This window comes from Pinus tabuliformis, chromosome 7, assembly GCF_031772625.1.
Source record: "Pinus tabuliformis cultivar Carrire ecotype Pingquan chromosome 7, CPIR1, whole genome shotgun sequence".
Classification (NCBI taxonomy): Eukaryota; Viridiplantae; Streptophyta; class Pinopsida; order Pinales; family Pinaceae; genus Pinus; species Pinus tabuliformis.
The window spans coordinates 2040277680-2040297544 of NC_142293.1; positions in this window are offsets into that span (position 1 = coordinate 2040277680).

Here is a 19865-nt window from a genome sequence, read left to right on the forward strand (position 1 = left end):
CTTTGATTCTATCTAGATCGATATAAATACCATCTTTTGAGACAATGAACCCCAAGAGTTTACCTTGGTCAAGAGCAAAAAATGACGTCTTAGGATTCAATGAAATCCCATACCTTTTATAGTGTTCAAATATTTGTTTCAAATCATGTAAATGATTTGCTCTTTTCTTAGAGAAGACAGTAATGTCATCTAAATAGACAACAACTAACTTATTAATTAAACCTTTGAATGCTATATCCATTGCTCTCTGGAATGTAGCCCCAACATTAATCAATCTGAAAGGCATTTTTTGGTAGGCATATGTTCCCCACTTAGTCCTGAAAGTAGTCTTGAGTCTGTCATCGGGGTGTACCAATATTTGGTTATACCCAGAAAAACCATCTAAGAAAGACATTAATTCAGAACCAACTACTGAATGAAGAGTTTTCTCCATTGTTGGTAGTGGGAAGTTATCTTTTTTACTAGCCTTATTAAGATTTCTGAAATCAATACAAATTCTAATGTCACCATTCTTCTTCCTAACAGGCACTAAGTTAGAAACCCACTTTGAATGTCTAACAAGAAAAATTATCTTAGCCTTCAAGAGTTTGTTTAACTCTACTTTAATCTGATTTTCTAGGTTCGGATGAATTTTCCTAATTTCTGCTATACTGGTTTCTCTTTAGATATCATTGGAATTGTATGTTGTATGATATAAGTATCATATGTTTTCAAGTCATCATAATTCCAAGCAAAGACATTTTTATATCTATTCAATAGTCTGATAAATGCAAATCTTTCTTCTGAAGTAAGTCCTAATCCCAGATTGATATTTTGTGGTTTGGCCTCAGTGCCAAGATTTATTAATTCAAATCTTAAAGTAGAACTTTGAAGTTTTGAATTAGTAACCTGTTTAAACCTATCTTTGATGTCATAAAGATCTTCAAGCTTGACCACTACTTTAGGTATAGAATTCTCCTCAAGTTTTTGCTTCATTTGAAGATCATGCTCGCTTTCATCAATAATTTGGTCATCATAGGACTTATCAGAAGTTAAGAAATTTAAAATGTCATCGTCATGATTGAATACTCGCCAGTTAGTGACATTATCGGGAATCGATGGTCTGAAAATTAATTCTACTGAAAATCTATCAGGACTGTAATCCTCAGATGGAAGGAGCTTAGAAGCAACATTGGCTAGTAAATCTGTTGCTGCATTCTGAGATCTAGGAATGGGAGAAATATTAAATGCTAGAAAGTGAGATACAAGGTCTTGTACCAAGGATTGATAATGTTTAAGGTGACTAGAAAGGAAATGTATAGTATTCCTGACTTGCTTAATAACAATTTCAGAGTCACTGAACACTTTCAGATATTGCACCTTAAGGCCTATTGCTTTATAAAGTCCTTGAATCAATGCCTCATATTTAGCAGTATTATTTGTACACTCAAATTCTAGTCTACAGGATAACATAGTTTTTCTCCTTCAGGACTAACTAAAATACATCCTGCTCCTGCACCGTCATTAGATTTTGACCTGTCAAAATATAAAGACCAAAATACAGGTTTATCTATAGTTTTATTTACAATTTCCTCAGCAATATTAACACACCTTGATGTATCTGTATGGGAAAAATTTTCTATTTGAGATGTGAAACTATTAACTGAGAATGGTGATGATTGAGCACTAAAATTACCAAAGAATGATTCAGATGAGTAGTTACCAAGGATGTTATTGTTGAATGCTATGGGCTAGTTTTCTTGCTCAAATTCTATTACAGTATGAGTCATATGCTTCTCCCAATCAATCTTGATCTGATTTGGCTTCCCTTTGTAGGGAAGCCACATGTGAGACCAATCGGTAGAAATGTAACCATGAAGTTTCTCAGACCAATCTCTACTTAGAATCAAACCATAAAACTCAGGAATATCAACAATTAATATATCAATTCTCTGAACTACTCTTGGATCAGCTGATAACCTAATGGTAACTGAATTGATTTCTCCCAATACTTGGACCTTAGTTCTATCCAACTGGACAATATGCACTGTAGACTTTTGGGGTTCTATATTCAGTTTAGAACAAACCGAAGCTGGCATTATATTCGATGAAGCCCCTGAGTCTATCAAGCAGCAGATTTCTATTATAAATCTTGTAGGTCAAGAGAAAATGAGGAGTATGGGAATTAGATCTATCTCTGATTAGAACATCATTAGTAGCTTCTACTCTATCGGATGATGGCTTACCTGTTCCATTAGGTGCCTTGGACAATACAACATTTGGAAGAGGAGAAGAAGGTACTGCATTTAATTCTTTGAGCAACAATTTCTGTTGATGTTTGAGCTTGCTAAGCTCAAATATAGAGATATTTGCTCTAGTTTTCTTCATGTCTTCAATGATGTTGTAATCCATAGAGTCGGAAACTACTAATGTCTTAGATGATGAAGGTGGATTGGAAGATGATGGTTGATTTTGAGTAGGTACTGCTATAGACTTCTTTGTGGGAACCCTTTCTTTAGTAGTAGGACCCATATTCTTCTTCTTTTGAGTTGGTTGAACAAGTTCAATGGTTCCTTTACTCCTGGTACTTACTAGAAAAGCTTCCTGTTCATTTTCAGTATCTGAATTGGGCAAAATGAAGTCCCACATACCATGACATTCTACAACTTCTTCTTCCTCAGTTTCATTAGATGATAAGACTGTATCTTCCTCTTCATCGTTCTCAGGATCTGATTCTGCATTAGATATAGCATTAGGTGGTTTTGATTCTGGTTTCTTAAAGTTTCTAAATGGCTTCTTAGTAGAGGTCTCGGCTACTTGTTTTTTAACTTCTACCATCTCATTTGACATAGTCTTTAATGTTGGAAATAATACTGAGAGGGGGGGAGGTGAATCAGTATTATCAAGTCAATTATTTTCTTTTTCACACCCAGATCATATACGCTACTTTAGTTAGAGAAAACCACGTATATACTCAACTACATATAAGGAAACAAGCGTATACCATGCAGACTTATAATTTAATTTATCTTACAGATGTTGATCATTAATCTGTGTGTCAGAGTCAAATAAATAGTAACCAGAAACAGCGAAATAGAGCAGAAGACAATCACACACAAGAACACAAGATATAAGGTGGAAACCCAATGTGGGAGAAAACCACCTGCTGCAATTTGTCTATATCTTCTTTTAATTAGAAACTTATTTTTACAATGTTTTTGTACCGGTGCAGTCCTTTACCAGTACGCAGGCTGCTACCTGCAGAGAGCTACAACCCTCTCTCGTTCTCCGGCTTCTCCTGGAAGGGAGCTACAACCCCCTTAGTTCTTGTACTAGCTGGGATACTAGTACACAGACTACTACCTGCAGAAGGCTACAACCTTCTCTTTGCTTCCAGGGACCATGTTTCATAAATTTTCAGACCGGATCCATGAACATCAATCAATCATCAAGAATTTTTGTATCAAACAATCTCCTTTTCACCAATTAACACTGAATCAAATAGACACTTCTTTGACAGCTGTACCCAGAACACAGTAACAGTAACCACACACCAAATTTTGAACCCAGAACACTGCAGCAATAAACAGAAGCAACTAGAACACAATTCAAGAGACGTACGCTACTTCAATAACCAGAAACCTGTGTGCATACGCTTTTGTGTTTGGACCAACCTGCGTATACGCTGTTTTTACTCACAGAACCAGCATGTATACGTGCCTTCGCTTCACTGAACCTGCGTAAAGATCTATAAAGGATAATTCACTCTTTCACACATTCAGACATTAGTTGACCCAGATTACCAGATTTATAGATCAAGCATGCGCCACATATAACAGATCAAAATCATACAAAGATACTATTATTCAAGCCTTAAGATTTTGACCCATCAATAGAACTTATCCTTCTCCTTGTGCTCAGGTTCCTCCTTCATTCAGATCCAGTTCAACACCATAATCCAATCACCAATATTCCAGATCTAGCACTTTATCAGATATTCAATAATTCAGATGCTCTTTTGCCAATTGATCTCCTTCCTCTTTTATAGTCTTAGGCCTTTCACAATACCACGGTCCAAAACCATAAAAAAACAATACCATGGACCCAATACTTGGGATCAACACTTATGACGAGATACCATGGCCCAAAACCATAGGTTCAAATACCAAGGACTAAATACCACGGACCAAAAATAAGTTCTCCCACATGTACACGCTTTTCCTTGCATGAAAGTGCGTGTATACGTATACACGACTTTTGAACGACTAACCCGCGTGTATACGCGTCTTCGTCATGGTGAACCTGCGTATATATATTTTTCCTTCATTCTGAGAGCCTGAACTGAGATCTGTCACCAGAGAGAGTTTCCATCAAGGACAACACCTGTGCCATAGCGCCAAACCTGTGCCATAATGCCAACAATCTCCCCCTTTGGACTTGATGGCAACCCCAAGATCCTCAAAGTCATTCTCCCCCTTTGTCATCAAGGGCAAAGGGTTGTGCTCCCCTTGAGTACATGCTGAAATCTCTGCTCTGCTGTGCTGACCATGCTCCCCCTGACTATAGGCAAGATTTGTAAAAAGATGTTCTTCAAGAAGAACCATGACTTATACATCATAAAAGACCTTCCTATCACCAAAAGACTCTATACGTACATCCATTGCCCAACCAAGTGGGGATCATCCAGAAATTTACATATGAAAACCAAGTACATTACATCATTCATCCCAGGCATAGTGGGGAAACCAAAATAGGTCGTTACATGACCTTGACAATAAACGATATACATGACATAGAGATGAAATATCTAGAGCAAGACTTATGAAAGTCACTAATAACTGATATCAACAGCATTTGTCAATCACTATTCAGATCAACAACCATGTTTTCCTTCTGTTCTCCTTCTGCAACTGATCCACCTGAACCCAAAACAGCTTGTGTACTCGAACCAAGAGCTTCTAATGTAATGCCAACAATGCATTACCAGAAGTTTATCTGATCCCACTGAACTTGTGCCAGATGGTCTCTGTCAGACCCATATCAGACTTTCTTCAACCAGAGTTTGTCCCCACTGATTTCTTTCAAACTACCATATACGCGACTGTCTCTGCATAAACCGGCGTATGTATGCGGATCCTCCTCAGGCAACTCGCATACACCCACTTTTCTCTGAAACATACAAGTTTCAACAACAAGATGATGCATCAACTACTCCCAGCTTCTGTATGAGGTATTCAAAAGTTTCCCTGGGCAGTGGTTTGGTGAGAATATCAGCAACTTGTTCCCTAGAGGGAACATACTCCAATTTGACCTTTTGTTCCAACACTTGTTCCCGGAGAAAATGATACTTGATCTGTATGTGTTAGTCTTTGAATGCATGACATGATTCTTTGAGATACTGATAGCAATTGCATTATCACATAAGATGGAGATAGGTGGAGTACAAGTGATTTGAAAATCCTGCAAAGTTTGCATCATCCAAAGGATTTGTGTGCAACAAGATGCGGCAGCCACATATTCTGCTTCAGCTGTAGATAAAGCAATCGAACTCTGTTTCTTTTTGAACCAAGATACTAATCTGGAACCCATAAAGAATGCACCACCACTTGTTCTTTTTCTGTCATCCACACTTCCAGCCCAATCTACATCTGTATAAGCATGAAGAGTGAGATCTGTATCTCTCAGATACCACAGGCCATAGTTTTGAGTTCCTTGAAGATACTTGAAAATTCTCTTTACTGCCTGAAAATGAGTTTCCTTAGGATTTGCCTGAAATCTTCCAACCATTCCCACTACATGCATGATGTCTGGTCAGGTACCTGTTAAATAGAGCAGACTTCCAATCATGGATCTATAAGTTGGTTGATGCACTGCTGTTGATTCATCATTTGCACTGAGGCTACATCCTGTAACCATAGGGGTACATACTGGTTTCAAATCTTCCATGCCATACTTCTTCAAAATCTGCTTGAGGTACTTGGTTTGAGATAAAAAGATATCGGCTTCATTTTGTTGGATTTGTAATCCAAGAAAATATGTCAGTTCTCCAAGCAAGGACATTTCGAATTATTTCTGCATCACCAAGGCAAAGTTTTGACTCATAGCTTCTTCATTGCTGCCAAAGATGATATCATCAACATACACAACAAGTATTAGCAATTTGTTATTTTCAATTTTTATATAAAGATTGCTATCTGCTGATCCTTTTGAGAAACCTTGCTGATGAAGATATTTGTCCAGACGATAATACCAAGCCCTTGGAACTTGTTTAAGACCATAGAGAGCCTTCTTAAGTCTGCATACAAGTTTTGGATCATTTCCAATAATGAATCCATCTGGTTGCTCAATATACACTTCTTCTTCTAAGTCTCCATTTAGAAAAGCTGTTTTCACGTCCATTTGAAATATTTTGAACTTCTAAAAGCTTGAGAGAGCAAGGAACATTCGGATGGCCTCAAGTCTAGAAACGGGAGCAAAAGTTTCTTCAAAGTCTATTCCTTCTTGTTGAGCATACCCTTTATAAACAAGTCTGGCCTTGTTTCTAATAACTTCCCCATTTTCATTCAACTTGTTTTTGAATATCCATTTTGTCCCTATGACATTCTTATCCTTTGGTCTAGGAACCAACTCCCAAGTGTTATTCTTTTCAATCTGCTCAAGTTCTTCATCCATTGCCTTGACCCAACATTCATCTTTGCATGCCTCTTTTACATTTTGTGGTTCAGTGGAGGAGGGCAATGCCAAATAGCTTGAAGCTTCTGTAATTGTTCTTCTTTTTTGTATACCTACCTCTTTCTGCCCTAGAATTTGAGATTCTGGATGATTCTTTTGAACGTATCTGGATGGAGTCTTATCTTCTATCCTTATCTGTTCTTCTAGTGCCTCTTGAGCTTCTTCTTCATCTTCAAAATTTTCGGAACTTGCCTAGGAATGTTTCCTTCTTCGTCAACCACTACATCAATGCTGTCAACAATTCTTCTAAGTCTTTTATTGTAACACTTGTATGCTTTGTTGTGGGGAGAGTAACCAAGGAGAATGCCTTCATCTTTTCTAGGTTCAAACTTGCCAAGATTTTCATCAGTATTTTTGATATAGCATTTGCTTCCAAAATATTTGAAATATTTTACCGAAGGAGTCTTACCATACCAGAGCTCATGAGGAGTTTGAGTGCTGTTTACCCAGACATTTGTCTTGTTGAGAATAACAACTGCAACAAATGCAGCTTCACCCCAGAAAGTTGCGGGAGTTCCAGACTCATCCATCATAGCACGAGCCATTTGTTGAACCGTTCTGTTCATCCTTTCCACTACTCCATTTTGTTGAGGAGTCCTTGCAGTAGAGAATTCCCTTCTTATTCCATGTTCTTCACAAAAATCGAAAAATTCATTTGAGGTAAACTCCCCACCTCTATCAGACCTGAGGCATTTGATTTTGTGATCTGATTCGTTTTCAACCAAGGCTTTGAAAGATTTGAATTTTTCGAAGGCTTCGTCTTTGTGCTTCATAAGTCCTATCCAACACATCCTGGAAAAATCGTCAATGAATAATATAAAGTATTCTTCTCCCCGAGGTGACCTTTTCCTAGATGGACCACATACATCAGTATGGACAAGTTCAAGTGGCCTGCTAGCTGATCCTTCCTTCTCAGGGAAGTTAGTTCTAGTTTTCTTACCAAACTGACATGATTTGCATATTGTATTATCTGGAATTCTGATGTCTGGAAGACCACGAACTGCCTGGTATTTGCATGCTTTCCTAATTTGAGAGAAGCTTAGATGCCCCAATCTCCGGTGCCATAGCCAGTGTTCATCATTCTTGCTTAGATAGCATTGATGTTGTCCTTCTTTGAATATGTATAAATTATTTGGAGTTCTTATGCCTTTGATCACTGTTTTTCCCGTATCAAGATCATGAACACTACATCCATTTGATCGAAATATTACATCAGTTCCTTGATCGCACATCTGACTGACACTCAATAGATTATGCTTTAAGCCATCAACATACATAACATTTCCAGCTTTGACCTTTTCTTTCAACTGAACATAACCTTTACCTTTTATGAGTGCAGGGGTGTCATTTCCAAATGAGACCTTCTTCTCCTTCTCTAAGGCACTATATGGCTGAAGTTTTTCTTTATCACCCGTCATATGTTTCGAACATCCACTGTCGATGTACCATTGATTTTCCTGCCCTTCTGCATATAAGGCTATACCACATCTTTCTGGTTGTGGTTCTTTCATTCTCCATATTTTGGCACTTGAGGTTTTCTCCTTCTGAGTTGTCTGCCGAAACTTGCTCCTGCATTCAGACTCTTCATGACCGAAATTGTTACAAATAGGACATTCTATTTCATTTTCAAGAACAGAAAAGTTATTGTAGGTTATTTTCATGATCCCAGTCATACTCCTATGTTTTTGAGCTTCTCTAGTCATGATAGTTTTGTAGGCAACACACTGAGCTGCTTTGTGACCAAAGTTATGACAAGAGAAACATTGGCCATTGAAGAAACTCCTGTGATTATCAAATCTACCAGCCAAATGATTGTAGTTTCTATTGACATCCATTCTTGAGGCAAATTGAGAAGGTTTTACCTGTGGCTGGTTGTAGCTTATGTTCATCCTTAAAGTAGATTGCCCCTGATTTACTTGGTAAGCAACATTGTGACTTTGTTGTTGATTGTCAATCATTTCACTTCTCCTTGCTGCATCAAGATAACTTTTGGAAGTGGATGGCTTCTGCGCTTGAGATGATTCTTCATTATATCCCAGACCTGTCTTGATTAGTGGAGAACACTGCACTTTGATAATCTCATCTGGAGTTTCAGATCCTTTAGTAAATCTAAGATTAAGAGCTTTTGTTTTCTCAATCTCTTTTCTGAGTCCCACAATTTCACATTCTAACTTTTCATGATGTTTTTCCTTTTCAGCAAGTTGAAGTTGCAGAGTATCTATGATCACATTCTTTTCTTCTAAGCAAATTTTAAGTTTAGAAATCTCTTCATAAAGACCTTCTTCATCTATAGCATCCAAGAAATCATCATCTTCAAAAGCCATTAAAAGTCTATAATTGTTACCTTGTTTATCTTCATCACTATTTGAAAGTCCATCACTGTCTTCATGAGTGTAATAGCTTTTCTTATTTACATTCTGTTTCTTGTTCCATCTAATAGGTTCCTTAGCTTTGTCAAGCTTATCTTTATGAGGACACTTGGCAGCATAGTGACCGACCCTTCCACAAGCAAAGCATTTGAAAGGTAACTTACCTCTAAATCTTCCAGCACCACGTTGAAGGTTCTTAAAAAAATTTGATTCTTCCTCTTCTTCTGACATATGTCTTGACTCATGGTAATCTCCTTTGTCTGAAGCCTTTAATGCAGCTTCTCTCCTGTCTGATGGTCCTCCTTTCCTCATTTCGTAAGCAGTTAGAATTCCGTGCAGCTGTGACATGGTAAGGTTCTTCATATTTTATTTTTCTTCTATTGTAGAAACCTTTGATTCAAACTTAGAGAAGAAAGATCTTAGAACCTTTTCAACCACAACAACCTCTTTTATTTCTTCACCCAAATTTTTCATACAATTAACAATCTCATCTATACATAGGAAATAGTTAGCCACACTTTCATCATTGTACATTCTGAGATTTTCATACTGAATTTTGAGTGTTTGAAGTTTTGCTCGTTTTACCTGTTCATCTCCTTCATAGCTCAGAACGATCTTGTCCCATATTTCTTTTGCGTTTTATACTACATAACCTTGACGAATTGTGATTGAGATAGACATCCTAATAGAGTATTGACAGCCTTTGCATTTGTTTCATATTGCTTCTTACCAGCCGGATCTGTAGGAGTTGCTGAAGGAAAATTGTACCCTATATCTATGATATCCCAGACTTCTGTACCAAGAGATTGAAGATAGGTTGTGACTCTTACCTTCCAATAGACGAAGTTGGTCCCATAAAAAATTGGTGGCCTAATTTATGCTTCTCTCTCGTAGTTGCTCATGATGATAGATCTTCCTTCAAGCGATCAAGCTTCTTCTGAAGGACCTGTTCTGATTCCAATTGTTGGAAATAATACTGGGGGGGGGGGGTGAATCATTGTTATCAAGTCAATTATTTTCTTTTTCACACCCAGATCATATACGCTACTTCAGTTAGAGAAAACCACGTATATACGCAACTACAGATAAGAAAATAGGTGTATACCATGCAGACTTATAATTTAATTTATCTTACAGATGTTGATCATTAATCTGTGTGTCAAAATCAAATAAACAGTAACCAGAAATAGTCAAATAGAGCAGAAGACAATCACACACAAGAACACAAGATATAAGGTGGAAACCCAATGTGGGAGAAAATCACCTGCTGTAATTCATCTCTATCTTCTTTTAATTAGAAACTTCTTTTTTACAATGTTTCTGTACTGGTGCAGTCCTTTACCAGTACGCAGGCTGCTACCTGTAGAGAGCTACAACCTTCTCTCATTCTCCAGCTTCTCTTGGAAGGGAGCTACAACCCCCTTAGTTCTTGTACTAGCTGGGATACTAGTACACAAGCTGCTACCTGCAGAAGGCTACAACCTTCTCTTTACTTCCAGGGACCACGTTTCATAAATTTTCAGACTGGATCCATGAACATCAATCAATCATCAAGAATTTCTGTATCAAACAATCTCCTTTTCACCAATTAACACTGAATCAAATAGACACTTCTCTGATAGTTGTACCCAGAACACAGTAACAGTAACCACACACCAAATTTTGAACCCAGAACACTGCAACAATAAACAGAAGCAGCTAGAACACAATTCAAGAGACGTACGCTACTTCAATAACCAGAAACCTACGTGCATACGCTTCTGTGTTTGGACCAACATGCGTATACGCTGTTTTTACTCACAGAACCAGCGTGTATACGCGCCTTCACTTCACTGAACCTCCATACAGATCTATAAAGGATAATTCACTCTTTCACACATTCAGACATTAGTTGACCCAGATTACCAAATTTATAGATCAAGCATGTGCCACATATAACAGATCAAAATCATACAAAGATACTATTATTCAAGCCTTAAGATTTTTACCCATCAATAGAACTTATCCTTCTCCTTGCGCGCAGGTTCCTCCTTCGTTCAGATCCAGTTCTGCACCATAATCCAATCACCAATATTCCAAATCTAGCACTTTATCAGATATTCAATAATTCAGATGCTCTTTTGCCAATTGATCTCCTTCCTCTTTTATAGTCTTAGGCCTTTCACAATACCATGGTCCAAAACCATAACAAAACAATACCATGGACCCAATACTTGGGATCAACACTTCTGACGAGATACCATGGCCCAAAACCATAGGTTCAAATACCAAGGACTAAATACCACGGACCAAAAATAAGTTCTCCCACATGTACGCGCTTTTCCTTACATGGAAGTGTGTGTATACGTATACGTGAATTTTGAACGACTAACCTGCGTGTATACGCGTCTTCGTCATGGTGAACCTGCGTATATATATTTTTCCTTCATTCTGAGAGCCTGAACTGAGATCTGTCACCAGAGAGAGTTGCCATCAAGGACAACACCTGTGCCATAGCGCCAAACCTGTGCCATATAGTATGGATCTTTAGCCATTTTCTTCTTTGAATCATCTTTGAAAGTAACTTTTTTGGATTTTCATTCTTCAAGGGCAGTTTTCTTCTCTAAGGCAATGATATGTTTTTCGACAACGATTGCTTCTTTCATATTCTTCGCTAAAGTGGGCTTTGCAGCTCTATCAACAAAGATTGCTATGTTTGAAGGTAAGGCCGATATGTACCATTCACTTCGAACCTCTTCACTGGGTTTAGATCCAGTAGGAATTTTATTTAAAAGCTTATTAAACCGTGAGTTAAAATCTTTGACTGGTTCTCTTTGCTCAGTTTTGAGATTTGAGAGGTCGTTGATTAATGTCATTGTTGACCTATCATCTCCAAATTTAGTTAAGAAATGCTCTTGAAAAATGTTCCAACTAGTAATGGATCCTGATGGTAATGAAAAATACCAAGACCTAACTGCTCCTTGCAAAGTATATGGGAAAAGCCTAACAAACACATCTTCTTCTATTGCTCCTTTTAAGTTTACGGACAACATAAAGTTGTTTATATGCTCTTCTGCTAGCATGACTGCATCTCCGTTGAACTTTGGCAACCATTTTTTGGGATGAGATGGAAATTGACTCAAGGGTGCAGGCATTGTAATTTCCCCTGCATTGTTCCATGGTCTTTGAGCCATTGTTGAGCTACTAACAGAGGAAAGCGCAAATGAAGTTTCTAATGGTTGAGAATAAGATGTTCAAGTCCCAATACCCTGTTGAACAACAATATGGAGTGGAGGAGTGGATGGTTGACTTTGCAATGGAGAAGATGAAATGGATGATGTTGATGAAAGAGTCTCACTATCAGACCCTTCGGGTGTCTTCCTTGCTCTTTTCCTTTTAGGCAGAGGAAATTTTGTAGGTTCAATACCAAGCTTTTCACTCTGTAGTCTGGTAAGATGATGGGAAGGAATGAATTGCGAAGTCACACTGCCTTGAGATAACTCAGATTTCTATGGTGATATTGAGAATCCTTGAAGTTTATGAATCAGAGACTAAACTTCAGGAGGTTCAAGAGTGGATTTATCTAAGATTTTTTGGGGTTCAACAGCAGTTGTTGTTTTCTCTACTTCTCGCTTAGAAACTGGAGATTGAGAATGCGAGGGAGAAGTCGAAGGTGAGGTGGAGGGAGATTTACTCTCAGAATGGTCTATAAGTTTGGATTTGCTCGCCATTCACAGTTCATGCCCTCCTAGTGCCAAAAATGTTGATGCCTCTAAAATCGCTGCATCAACATCGGGGAAAACCACCCGGTCCGGACCTTAAAGCAACTCCTTTTCCGTTTGGTGTGGTGGTTCCGACTAGAAGTAATGGGACCAATTTCCCAGTGATATATGGGTGGATGGATGATTTGGTTGGTAGTATATAATGGGAATAGTAAGTGCTCTATTCTAAAGTACAAAAATATACAAAGATAACTAATCTATCCCGGAAATTCTTTCTCTTAACGCGATTCTTGATTGTTTTTATTTACAAGTAAACATGAAGATGACATACTCATAAATAAAAATATGAATTCATATGATAATTACTTTGTTCAAGTAATTGAACAAAGTAATAATTAAAACATTATCGCACCAACCATAATATATCACTGACATATATATATGAAAGATGACAATTCCAGAAACATTCAACAGTGAAAGGTTAAAGAATTGTTGTAGAGACATATACACATCAATAATAGCAAAGTTTTAATAAATGCTTAATTCACACGGAAACATAAAGCAAAAACATAGATAGTAGTACCGTATGCATTTGGATCTCCTCTGATGTGAATTGCATTCAAATTCTGCCTTTTAATTTGAGAAAACTTTCATAGGAAGCAAAAGTGCATATCACATAAAAGCCTTTTGTATCAAAACTCAGAATTCTGGTCCAGTCTTTTATAAAAATAAATATATCGGAAGCACAGTAGTGCAACTTCCAATTCAAGTCTTAATACAAAAATTGAGGACCCTTTCTAAAAACATGAAAGGGTATATAAATACTACAAAAATAACAAACTATGAAAGAAAGATGCTATGCGCTAGTATAACCAAATCACAAAAATGTGGAAATCATCTCGAAATAGGAGTGCTGCAGTCGGTTGAAGGGATTCAATGAATCAGTTGAACTTCTTGTGATTGGAGCTGACAAATGGCAAGCATCGGCTCGACTTCTGGCGGATGACTCATACGTGAGTGTAACTGAGCTGTGTATGTGGCATCAGTAAGCTCGGGGATCATGTGGCTAATCACATCAGTGAGACATTTCATTGCTGTTCGCTGACTATGTGGTTTCACAAGGAAGAACCAAAAGGTTTCCCATGTTAAGCTATGAATGCCTGCGATCAATTTTTCCCTTTGCTCAAGCTCCTGTTTCCACTGCTATTCTAATGATTTTACTTGTGGGAGTTTGCTTGGAGAATAATCCGTTATTAAATTTGATAAATATAGACTATTGTTGGTTAATTCAACCAGGTTACTTGTTGCTAATATGCATCTGGATGTTGCTCTCTCGGCCTTCATTAGCTAAGACTCCCATTCAGTAAACAGAATTTCTTTATGCGATTCCTGGATTTGTGGGAGATTAGCAGTTTTTCCCTCTTTCGAATCTTGCCAAGACAGAAAATTTGTTAATTTCTCATCCGCTTTTTCCAACTCTAGTCTTGCATCCACTGATTTTTCAATCATGGATGCTATGATATCGCATAGAGGAACTGCCAATGAAATATTGTAACATAGTAGGTTCAATTGTTGAGACAATGCCCTGGTAATTTCTAGGGCCTTAGTTCTAAATTTTCATACTTGAGGATATTCCTTGAATCGCTCCATCTGAACTGTCATTTGAGCGATTTGCTCTTCTTTTGATTTACTCATCTGTTCATTTAATAGCTGTAACTTGCTCAATGCTTGAGACAATTCCTACTGCTTATGAATAGCTTGCTCATCAATTATTTGCTTTTCTTTGACCAATTGGTCATTCTATTGCTTATTAAGTTGTTTCTGTGCTGCTAACTGCTGTTCAAGTTGTTCTATCTTTTGTTGTTTTTCCTGTGACTGTGCCTCTAGCAGACTGATCGCTTGGTCCTTTTCTTTCAATAAGTTACTAACCTTCGATGCCTTATCCATTGTTGTCGCTGTATATGCTCTGGCATATTGAGAAAGTTTGGTTAGATCTTCGGAAGGATTTACTTCCTCCCTCCATACCACATTCATCATTTCCATTTGAGGAGTCAAAAGAGGAGAGTGATCAATTTTCCTCTTTTTCCTTTGCCTTTTGACTACAACCCTATGCTTAAGGCTGTAGAAGATATCCAGTGGTGGTATTTATTCTACATGCAAAACAATCTCATCATAGGGATGTTCTTGAATTATTTCTATGTCCTTATGAATCTTGGGTGGGTTGCTTGTTCCTTCAATCAGAACTATGTTGACTGCTGATTTTTGTGCTGTGGACACCTCTGGTGTAGTGAATCCTTGGATATTCTCAGTATTACTGATGATAGAATCAAATTGTTGCCATTCCTTGATTAGTTTAGGGTCAACATAGATGTCTGAATCAAGGGGTCTGCTACCTGTTTCTTGCCTCTGCTCCTGTTCTGGTGTCTTCTCCTTTTCAGGAACTTTTTTCACTTCAGGAGTATTCTTAGCAATTTCTTGTTCACTCTGGCCTTGTGGTTGAACCATTGAGGTTGTAGCTAACAAATCCAAAGGCAGGGTTTCCAATCTCTGGGCCCTAAGCCTATTGAATTTTTCTAATCCTTCTGTTCCCAATTTAGTCGCAGCCAATCCTTTAACCTGGAAAAATAGTTCCGCTGAAGAAAACAAGTCATCAAATATATCTTCTTCATGATCAAATCTGGTGAGTTTAGCCTGAGAAGTAACATTATAGGCAACCTTTTTAGGGTCATACTGCCTCCTTGGAATAGTTGCGAGATTTAACATCTGAATTTTCTCAGCCTCTTTCTCTGCATGTTTATAATCATGCAAGGTAAAAACGCCACACCGAAGGGGAAATGTAGGCCACATGTGTTTCTTGGAATCCCTAAGGGTCTTTGACATTCCCGCAACTGTTATTTGATATGCTAATTCCCAGGCCAATAATTTATTAGGAACATACAGAGGAAGAACATGAGGATCAGTGAGGCTACCAAAAAGCCTTACATAGGTGAATTTCTCTTCTCCAAACCAACTTCCTACTGCTGTTAGGTCAATTGCTGCTTCCTCAGATATCCTAGGGGGAGGCTTATTGAATATAGAATAATATACAGGCAGAACAAAACCATTACAAATTCTATACAAATGATTCTTATAATGGGCCTTCCATAGCTCTTTGTGATAGATATGGATAGGATTGGGATCTTGGGAAGTCCATTTCCATCCGAGAACGGGGTATTCAGAATTAAAACAAATGATGTTGAGAATATAGGCACTATAGTAAAAAGGAGGAATGACCCAGGTAGTTGCAAACCTCTTTCTTCTATATTCTAGTATCTCGGTGGCTATTCTATCAGAGAGAATATTTGCCCAATCCATAACATAACCATGAATTGCAGCTTCCATTAATGGGACCATGTCTATAGAGAACTTCGCAGAATTGTGGACTCCCCACAGTCTACACATCATAGCGCCAACATAGCAATAAGGAGAGGCTAATGAATCAATAGAATACATACTCAATGACTCGTGCTTATGTTTATTCAGGAAATGCCTCCAGTGTCTGATCGGGTCCGACTCCATGTCATTTTCTTTTGTGAATGCTTCCAGAAATGCCTTGTTGTAGCGCTTTTCCGGCTGAGGTAGATGATACATTTGCCTAAGATCCTCTGGTTTGAATGACCCAAATATTTTTCCATCGATTGTGGAAAATGTTCGGTCTGTGGTTGGAATTTTTTCAACAACCCATCTAACCACATCAGTATATGGCAAAACTTTGGCTCACGCTGCTATTCTGTGTAGGTATGAACAGGCCAACTCTTTCAGAGTTCCTTCTGATTTGTTTTTGGAATCAGCTGTAGCTTCCTCTTCCAGTTCTTCAGGCTCTTCTGCTTCTATTAAATTATAGATACTCTCCCAGCTTGCATTTCCTAGCCCGAGGCATGTCGTATCCGATATCAATCCCTTCTTATTGAGCTCTGGTTCTTTAACTGTGGTAGGGGCCTTGGCTTTCTTTGATTTCTTTCCCATCTTTTCTGGATTCATGAGTTCAGAGCAACTCTGCACAGACAATTGAAAATGTAACAGAGAGATATTGCCGTTGAAAGCTAATATGGAAATGAAAAGAGTTAAGGCAATTCACATATGATAGACCGGATGTAATTAAGAATTACCACGGGTGAAATCCTCAAAGGATTCACCCTTAACTGTGAAATTAATAACCATCATAGCCGCCAATCATAGAAAATAAATGTCATAATTACCCGTCGCATCGGCCATATGCTTAATGATTCTTTCAAGCGTGTCTTTGGATTTCCCTGATCAGCGATCAACGATAAATCGCAAATTGCAATCGGAAGATTCACTGGGTAGGACTTCAGCATTTCAGACTAATAGCTCTGATTGCGATAAAGGAGAATATAATAAGGCAGGGTATGTTTAGTGAATAGTTTGGGTTCATGGCTTTTAAATTCATATTCGCAAATAATACTTTTTAACGAAGTTGATCGCTTGGTCGTTTTCTTTATATAATCGCAATCGGGGAATTCAACTAGTAAAGTTTAGTGTGAAAGCCCCGATAACTCTGATTGTGATAAAGTAAAATTATAATAAGGTGGAGGTATGCTTTTAAGCGAACTGGTGCAATTTATTATTTTAAAAGACTTATGCATGCAAACCATATCTCTTAATGATTTATCGTTGAAATGTGCGCCTTATTTATGAATCACAATCGGGGAATCGGCTAGTGCTTTGGCTCTTTGTCATATGATACCTTTGACTGTCGATTATGATTACGTTTATCAGATCGAAGGTTTTGATGAGGACCTTTTATGTGAATCCCCTTATCCTTGCGATATGCGATCTTCGATCGCTTTATCGCGATGGAGAGATATTTATGATGATTATTCAAAGGAATACTTTATATTTTATTCAAAAGGTTTCATATAATGGTTCAATTACATTGAGCCTTTTGATAAAGGTTTTTCATGTATGATATGGTTAATGCCAGGCATGAGGGTTTATTAAATCATAAATTTCACTAAGTTTTTTAAAGGGACCCAATTCTAATTAAAGTTTTTGGTTAAAAATTTAGAAATGGGGGGTTTGTTGTACAACACAACAAGGGGTTGCCTTTTCTTGTTGCTTTGGTGAATTATCAATGACAATTGGAGTTTTGGTGGTAGTCTGAGGTCTCCCTGGTCTAATCCTAGTGCTCTTTCTTGTCCTGAAGTATAGTGGGGTTTGTATTTGCCTCTTCCCCTTTGATTTGACAAGTATTCTTAGGGCAATAAGAGTAGCTGTTGCCTCTTTCTCTGTAGGCTCTGGGGATACCCTTGGTGATCCTTCTTCCTCTCTGTCTTGAGATGTAGACCTTTGTTCATCCTTCTATCATGTTTCCTCTTTTCCATTCTCTTTCTCATCCTCTTCTTTGTCTCCTCCTTCCTCTTCTTTTTCTTCCTCTATTTCTTCACTTTGTTCATCTGTTTCTTCTTTTGTTTCCTCCTCTGTCTCTTCCTCATTTTCCTCCTCTGTTTCTTGTTCAATATCTTCCTCTATTTCTTCTCCTTTTTCCTCTTCTGTTTCTTCTTCTCCCTCACTAGCAGTAGGGCTTCTGTCATATTCAATAGCTTGAATTGCTCCTTCTGCCTGCATGTCTGTAAATGTTGTCCATGCAATAGGGAGTCTTAAGTTTTGTAGAGCATCTTCAAGGATGAGTTTGATCAACCCATGATGGGCTAGCTGCTGATGTTTTCCCTCCTATACTTTGATGCTCATGTCTATCATTAAATATAGAAGAAAATAAGGTATACTCAATCTGTTTTGAGGCAGTGTGTTCTCTCCAAATCTCGGTTCTTGGAGGAGTCTGAAGTGGTATCCATACACTGCATTGTATCTCCCTTCACATGAAATGTATTTAATGAGGTGGTAATTGACTTCATTCCAAGGGTATGGAATTCTCTCCCTCCTAACCCCATTTTTTTCCTCCATTGGCTCTTCTCCTTCCAAAAAGAATCTTTTCTTTGCAAGGGTGTTGTTACCCTTGTCTTCTTTTCTCCATGGTAACCCTAAAGGGAGTGTAATGATTCTTCTTATAACTTCAGGGGTAATTGCTATTGATAACCCTTTCACCACAATAGTGGCACTGGTCCTGGTGAGGGGTATGAGTGAGAGGGAAAATTCTTTGGCCACATCATCATTGTATCCTCTCATCCTCTCAAAGAACCCCATCCATTGGTGCCTTGTGAAAATTTCCACTACAGGAGGATGTTGGTGGATCCTTGCTGTGTTTGTGGGTTCTCTCTTGTTGAAACCTCCTGTCATCTTTCCCTGGTAATTGTAGAGGCTTGTGTGGATACAATTCAAGAATTCTGGTAGGTGAGGGAGTTTTGAATGTTAACTCTTAGTGACATGCAATACAATTCTCCTATCCTGAGATGCACTACAATTTCCTAACCAAATGGAGGATTTCCTTTTTTTTTCAAATGGAAAATATGGAAGGTATAGCTCCTACCTCACTTTGCTATGTTCTGGTGAGGATAACCCTTGATTTCACCTCCCTTAGTGCCCACTGATAGCTCTATAGGTTGATTCCTCTATATCTTGTAGGCTTCCTGTAGGTTTCCTACGTTGTAGATGTTGACTGTATCTTGTAGGTGCTGCTTCAAGAAGGCTGAGAGAAACCTCTTCATTCGATGAATTCTCGAAGTTGCTTTTGCTCTTCTTTGTATGGGAATCAATGTTTTATTTCCATATATGGATGATCGTGTGGGGTGGTGTGTTGGTTGTCTAAGTACGAGCACCTCCTTTTGGACCGTTGGTCCCACTATCAGTCCATCATTCCACCTCACCTCGTAATCATCTCCCACTCCTTTCCTCCATAACTTAACCATTTTTGGATTTATTCCCTTTTTCTCTTGATTTTACTTTTGCCACGTGTGGAGTGGTCTAACTGTTTTCTTCTCATCAACTGGCCGAAGGTGGTTAAGTTAATTGGCCACCTTTACTTATAAAATAAACTCTCACATAATCCTACGGTTTTGATTAGATCGTACTAACGAGAGAGCATGAGTAAGATGACAAATCTGTGGGTAAGGTGCTTCATTGATGA